Source organism: Zootoca vivipara, chromosome 2 (assembly GCF_963506605.1).
Source record: "Zootoca vivipara chromosome 2, rZooViv1.1, whole genome shotgun sequence".
NCBI classification, from domain to species: Eukaryota; Metazoa; Chordata; class Lepidosauria; order Squamata; family Lacertidae; genus Zootoca; species Zootoca vivipara.
The window spans coordinates 16,428,410-16,435,379 of NC_083277.1; the positions used below are offsets into that span (position 1 = coordinate 16,428,410).

Here is a 6,970-nt window from a genome sequence, read left to right on the forward strand (position 1 = left end):
CACCACCTAGCGGTCGTAAAAGACAATTGAACTTTGGAACATGGAATATACCGTGTTTCCCCCTTTTTAAGACACCGTCTTATTACTTTTTTTCTCAAAAAACCACAGGGTGGCTTATTTTTGGTGGGATGTCTTACTGGTATTTTTATTACGAGTCTGAGGGAAGGGAGGTGTGTGCGTCCCTGGTGCAGCCCTCTCTCCCCGGCCCTGGGATGTTCGCGAAGGGCTGCTCTCTCTCTCCTCCAAGGTGGGGACTCACTTAATAGCAATCTGCTACACTGGAGCTTCTTAAATCTAAACCAGTATAATGGAATCTATCTGTGTGATACAGTCCTAGGTAAAGGTAAAGGTAAAGGGACCCCTGACCATTAGGTCCAGTCGTGACCGACTCTGGGGTTGCGCGCTCATCTCGCATTATTGGCCGAGGGAGCCGGCGTACAGCTTCCAGGTCATGTGGCCAGCATGACAAAGCCGCTTCTGGCAAACCAGAGCAGCAAATGGAAACACCGTTTACCTTCCCGCTGTAGCGGAACCTATTTATCTACTTGCATTTTGATGTGCTTTCGAACTGCTAGGTTGGCAGGAGCTGGGACCAAGCAACGGGAGCTCACCCCGTCACAGGGATTTGAACCGCTGACCTTCTGATCAGCAAGCCCTAGGCTCAGTGGTTTAACCCACAGTGCCACCTGGGTCCCTTTTGATACAGTCCTAGCAGTAGCCTATACATAAAGCAAGCAAGGATCTCTACCAGCTAGCTGCCCAAGACTTAAGTTCCAACAGTCTGAAGTTCCAACAATGTAGCACTTTGTAGTGCTATCACTGATAGCAAAGAAGCTACCTTTTTTTAAAAAATAATTTTTATTAATTTTTAGAAAAAGAAAACACATACAAAATATACAACATAAACTCTGTCCCTTCATTTTCCCTCCACCCACAAGCCCACCTCTGCTACCAGTGAGACCCATGGGTATTGGGGAACAAAGGGGTCCATTTTAAGCTGGGTTTGACCTCCCCCCTCCTTCCTCCCCCCTCATCCCCCCCCTGCCACTGAGAGGACAAAGGCGGAGGATCTCTGGGGATTGGCTTATCCCCCAGCTATTTCTTCACTGTACTGGAAAAAAGAAAAACAAGGAAAAAAGGGGGGGAAAGCAAAAATATAAAAAGGGGGGGGAAAGGAAAGGGGAAAAAAGGAAAAAGGAAAAATATTAATGGCTTCCACGACTCTCCTCCTCCTGGATTTCCCAACCTCTTTACATAGTTATGGCGGGTTTTCTAATCCAATTCAGAATCTTATTCTTATAATATTAACACAATCCTCCTCCTTCTTCATGCTGTCCCCCTCTGAGCCCCCCCCCTGCCACTGGGGTAGCCCGAGGAGTCCAGCAGTCAAAAGGTTCCATTTTTGTGTCTGGGTTTCCCTCCACCCTTCCCTCTCCCCTCAAGGCACCCCCTGCCACTGGGTACCAAGAGTAAGAAGGGGGAGACAGGCAGTTTTCCACCCAAACACCTCCTGATCACCAAAATTATTCAAAAACAAACTCTAAGCATATTTCCTCAGCCATTCTTTTTACTCCCTCCAGAAAGCTCTTAACCTTAAACTATAAAAATCTCTCCTCCCCCCCCCCAATGTCCCTCCTCCCAATTGGATCAGCATATCCTTTAGCAGGCCAAGATTCCGACACCGTTGTTCATAAACCAAAAAAAGTACCTTAAACTAAAATTTTTACCCCACACCAATTCTTTCCCACATCCACTTCCAGACCTCTGCTCCTCCCTCTTTCTGCCTTTCCCTCCCTTCAATAACACCATTCAACATTTCAGTCTCTCCAGGATTTTCACTTCCATCTATCTTCTCTTCACTTTGCTTCTCCTTGTCGGCCTCATCTCTTTGTTCTGATCTTTGTTTTTCATCATCCAACACATATTTTTTATGGTCTGAATCAGTCTCCAAATTGTCCTCAAATTGTTGCTCCTCACACACAATCTCATAATCAAAATTGTCCTCTAAATCTTGCTCTTGCACTTCATTCTCCTTTTCTGTTGGATTGAAGCATTGCCTTTCCTTGTAGATATCTTCCCATGTTTGTAAATAGCCCAGCACAGCCTCCTGGAAAGCTCAAGAGAATTTTGTTTTCATAGTTCACTTGACCACAGGCAGACCAGAGATAAGGGCAGAAGGGTACTGGAAAATTCCTCTCTACCACGTTGTCGGCTCCATCTTGGCTGTTCTTATCCTTTGTCTTTAACCTCATCAGATTTCAAATTTACAGTCCACTTAAATCCTTTTAAAACCTTTTGAATCAATTTTTCCAATTCACAGGAATAAAATCGTCTTTCTTAGTCCTTTAACAATTTGACAGCTTTTGACAGCTGTCAAAGCGTCCTCCCCCTTGTTGCTGCTGAACCTCAAGGGGCAACGACACCGGGGGCTGGGGAGGTTTGGAAAAGTCTTTCTTTCTCTCGGGTCCGCAATCTTGAAAGAAGTTTTCCCTTTTCGGCTTGGGAATATTTAATGCGCCTCCCGATTGTCCATTTGGAAGAGATCGGCTTCCGTTACTTTATAATCTCTTCCTATCTTCAAATTTAAAATTTTTAAGATCCGAATGGAGATTTGACTTACTTTGAAGAAGTCTTTTATTTCCTTGGAAGAATCCGCCGCTTGCAGGCTGAGGACTCGGAGCTTCACTTCAAGGAGGTAAGATGAAACCCAAAAATGGCTCCCGCGACTCCACTCCGCTGGCTCTCGATTGCTCTACTGAGCTCTCGGGCAGCAGAGGATTCGCGTCCGGAGCAAACAGCTGGGCACTATGTCACCGGGACTCTCTACCCGGTGTTTTTTCGGGGAGTCCGCTCGCTCTGCGGACTTCCCCCCCCTCCACGAAGCAAAGAAGCTACCTGCTGAGAACAAAGAAGCCAGCTAAGCAGCAATTAAGATTGCTGACTTGGTAAATGGTAGCAATTGAGAAGCAATTGAACCAGCGAGGTGAGGAAGCACGTGTTGTTAGGCCCGGCAGTTTAACTTTTGTGTAGAGCAGCGTTTAGCAGCTCCGTTTAGCAGCTCGCAAACAGCGAAGGAAAAAGTCCTTAATAAAAAAAAAAGTCCCCAAGGCAAGGGCTGCGATCCAAACTACTTGCAATTCCTTAAAGGGGCAGCTCCACAGACAACCAAGCAGCATAAGGTAGAAAGAAAACTGCAGCAGGCTTTTTAAAAGGCTGCCTTATGCCTTCGGTAAAAGCAAGGAGACAACAATCAGACACGGGAGATTCCCGTTAAGAGGAAATCAACGTGCATTGAATGGAAGGGAATTTAGGGAAAGGTGGGGGGAAGCGAGAGGTGGGCTGTGTGTGTGTGTGTGTGTGTGAGAGAGAGAGAGAGAGAGAGAGAGAGAGAGAGATGAAGGGGGGGAGAGACAGACACGTGCACGGAGGTCTCTCCCTAAAAGGGAAAACAGCCTTTGCATTCTTCAATCGCCCCTCTTCCTCGTGCCTTCATCTCCTCCCCACCCCACTTTTCTCCCCTTCACCAAGTAGAGCTTACACAGCTTGGCTAAAAAAATATTTTTGGATCCTTTTATTTAAAAAAATGCTCTCAGAAACGGGGAAGGGAAATCACGAGGCTTCGGCAGCCAGCAGTTACGGCTGTTCGGTGCATTTTTACAAGCTTTTAAAGGAAATACGTGTCTGTGGAGCGACAGCAAAATGGGGAGAGATTTTTAAGGGGGGAGTTGGCTGGCGGGAGGGGGGTTATTGCTAGTGGGTGAAGGGTCTATCAGTATGTCTTATTTTCGGGGTATGGCTTGTATCGCGCAATTGCTTAGAAATCCTGCTATGGCTTATATTATGCCTACGTCTTTAAAAAGGGAAAAGACGGTACGAACTTTGTCAGATAACACAGACAGAGAGCGTCCTGAATGCAGAACTGCCATCATTGCAAGACAGTGGCGATGTTTTAACATCGATATCGCAGTGCTCCAAGAGACTCGAAGAGCAGGTGAGGGACTACTGAAGGAAGAAAAAGGAGGCTACACTTTCTTCTGGAAAGGTCTATCTGAACAAGAACATCGAATACATGGGGTAGGCTTCTCTATCAAAAACGACCTTGTGAAGCTCCTGTCAGAAGTCCCTACTGGCATTAATGAGCGACTCTCAACCCTTTGAATAAAGCTCTCCCAAAGAGAAATAAAAAGCTGTTGGAGAATAAGACCCCATGGTGGATATCACCCGTAGAGGTATTAACAGTTAGAAAGACAAATATGGAGGGGAGGAGGGCCACCTATGAGGAAATATTGAGGAAAGTTGATGGAGTGTGGAAATTAAAGCCACATGAAGAAATAAAAACATGTTTGACAGGATGGCTTCAGTATCACCAGGTAAACGATGTATTCTTAAGTGATAGAAAAATAGGTTTTGAGGATAAAAAGTCCAGATTTCAGAAAGAAGTGTTGGAAGGCAAAGTGAAATTGTTGTCAAAAATTTATAATCTGTTGTTAGAGTGGTTTACGAAAGATGAATTGACAAAAGATGTGATGATAAAATGGGCAAAAGATTTTGGGCATAATATTGAATATGATGCGTGGTTGAAATTGTGGAATGAAACTATGAAATTTACTGCATGTACCGCCTTGAAAGAAAACATAATGAAAATGATGTATAGATGGTATTTGACTCCAGTAAAATTAGCTAAAATGTATAGAATGAGTGGTAAAACGTGCTGGAAATGTCAAGAGAAAGATGGAGAATTTTATCATATGTGGTGGGCGTGCGAGAAAATCAAAAGATTTTGGGAAATAATATATAATGAATTGAAAAAGATGTTTAAGTATACGTTCCCTAAAAAACCTGAGGCTTTTTTATTGGGACTAATGGGAGAGGAAATAGCAAAAGGGGATCAGAGATTATTTATGTATGCTACAACTGCTGCTAGGACTTTAGTAGCCCAAAAGTGGAAAACACAGGAGATACCGACGATTGAGGAGTGGCAGACGAAAATGATGGACTACGCAGAATTAGCAAATATGACTTATGGAATGAGAGACCAAGGAGAGACAAAGTACCAACGAGAATAGAGTAAATTCATTGACTATATGGAGAGGAACTGTAAGAGTCTGAAGACACTTGCGGGACTGAGAAAAATCCTACGAACTGAGTTTAAAATGGACAATAAAAGAAACTGCGGGATAAGAGTGACCAATAAAACCGAATGACGGGAGGGAGGGAAGTCACAACTCAGCAGAGAGATTGAAATTGAGATGAGGAGATATAAGTAGGATTGAAATTGTGATTTGTGTTGTTTTTGTTGTTTTTGTTTGTGTATTTGGAAAATTGAATAAAAATATTTTTTTAAAAAAAGAATAAAGCTCTCCAAAAACCAACAGGCTACTATTACCTTGTTTCTCCTTTTTTTTAAGACACCGACTTATAACTTTTTAAAATAATAATAATAATAATAATAATAATAATAATAATAATAATAATAATAAACGGTGCCTTATTTTCAGTGGGGTGTCTCCCAGCAGATGTCAAGGCAATAAGCAACTATTTTACTTTTAGAAGACAACTGAAAGCGGCCCTGTTTAGGGAAGTTTTTAATGTTTGATGCTGTACTGTTTTTAATATTCGGTTGGAAGCCACGCAGAGTGGCTGGGGAAGCCCAGTCAGATGGGCGGGGTATAAATAATATATTATTATCATTATTATTATTATTATTATTATTATTATTATTATTATTATAGCGGAGGTTTGACAGCCTTCTGACAGGAATGCTTTGATGGTGTTTCCTGCTTGGCAGGGGGTTGGACTGGATGGCCCTTGTGGTCTCTTCCAACTCTATGATTCTAATAATAAGAAAGGATTTAGTTATACCATATCTACATTCCAAAGAGATATAATAGAAGATAATAAATAATTATTAAAGAAAACTTATAACCTATTGTTGGAATGGGAGATTAAAGATGAGGAGGTGAAATTGGTAATGATTAAATGGGCACAAGTTATAGGACATAACATACATATGGAAGATTGGGAAAAGCTATGGAAAAATAATTTAAAATTTATGGATTGTATATTGCTGCAAGAGAATTACAGCGGTACCTTGGTTTACAAACAGCCTAGTTTATGACCATTTGGGATTACGACCAACTCAAACCCGGAAATGAGTGCTTCGGGCTGCGGGGGTTTTTTTGGATTGTGAACGTACTCCGTTCGCGGGTGCACTTCCGTTTTGAGTGCCACACTTCCGTTGTCCGGCAGCAGAGAAGGGGCTGCTCATCTGAGTCCTCCCGATCGTAATTAAGCTGTTTTTATTCCCACCTCTGCCCTTGCGCCGCTCATTTGAGTCTGCGGGAGGCTTGGGTAATTACGATTGGGGGGGGGAACCAGATGAGCAGCTCAAAGGCAGAAAAGGAGGGGGAAAGGCTGAATTATTATTATGGCGAGCCTGGTCTGCAATACCCAACCCTCTCCCCTTTTCCGCCTTCTTCCTTGCAACTTCCTTTGCACCAGATCCTGCAGGACGAAACTTCTCTCTTCCACAGCGGGACCCCCACCCTTCAAGGCCCCATTTTTTTAAAAAAAAGCTCCCTTTCCTCCATTCTCTTATTCTCCCCGCCCGGAACTTGTGTAGGCCGCCTCTCCCCGTCCCGGGGTTTCCCATCCTGGACCCCCACCGCCTTGCAAAACTCCTTCCCTCTTTCCCCGCCACTGGCTTTGCACTCACCCGAAATCCTGGCGACGGTGGCAGCGACTCTGGGCAGCGGGGGCGGGAATGGGAGCCCCCGCGTGGGAGGTAGGCAGGGACCCCGCTTAATTAGGAGGCTGAATTCGGAAGCAGCCGCCTCCTCTGCGTCTACACGAAGCAGCCCCGCTGCCCGCCCCCTTCCCTCCCTGTGGAGGCGGGGCTTCTCGATACTGACTTGGGAAAGGGGGCGCGGCTTAAGCAGAACAGCTGACCCGCCCCCTCTGCCATCGTGCA

At 44.4% G+C, this 6,970-nt stretch overlaps 1 protein-coding gene across 1 annotated transcript in view; it reads right to left on the reverse strand.

The window, feature by feature from the left end:
* Window positions 1-6,852, reverse strand: part of LOC132591642 (zinc finger protein 585A-like) — a 32,856-nt gene extending 26,004 nt beyond the window's left edge. The window contains exon 1 of the mRNA XM_060271008.1: window positions 6,716-6,852. The gene's annotated coding sequence lies outside the window, so the exon portion shown is untranslated. The remainder of the gene's footprint in view (window positions 1-6,715) is intronic.
* Window positions 6,853-6,970: the final 118 nt, after the last annotated feature.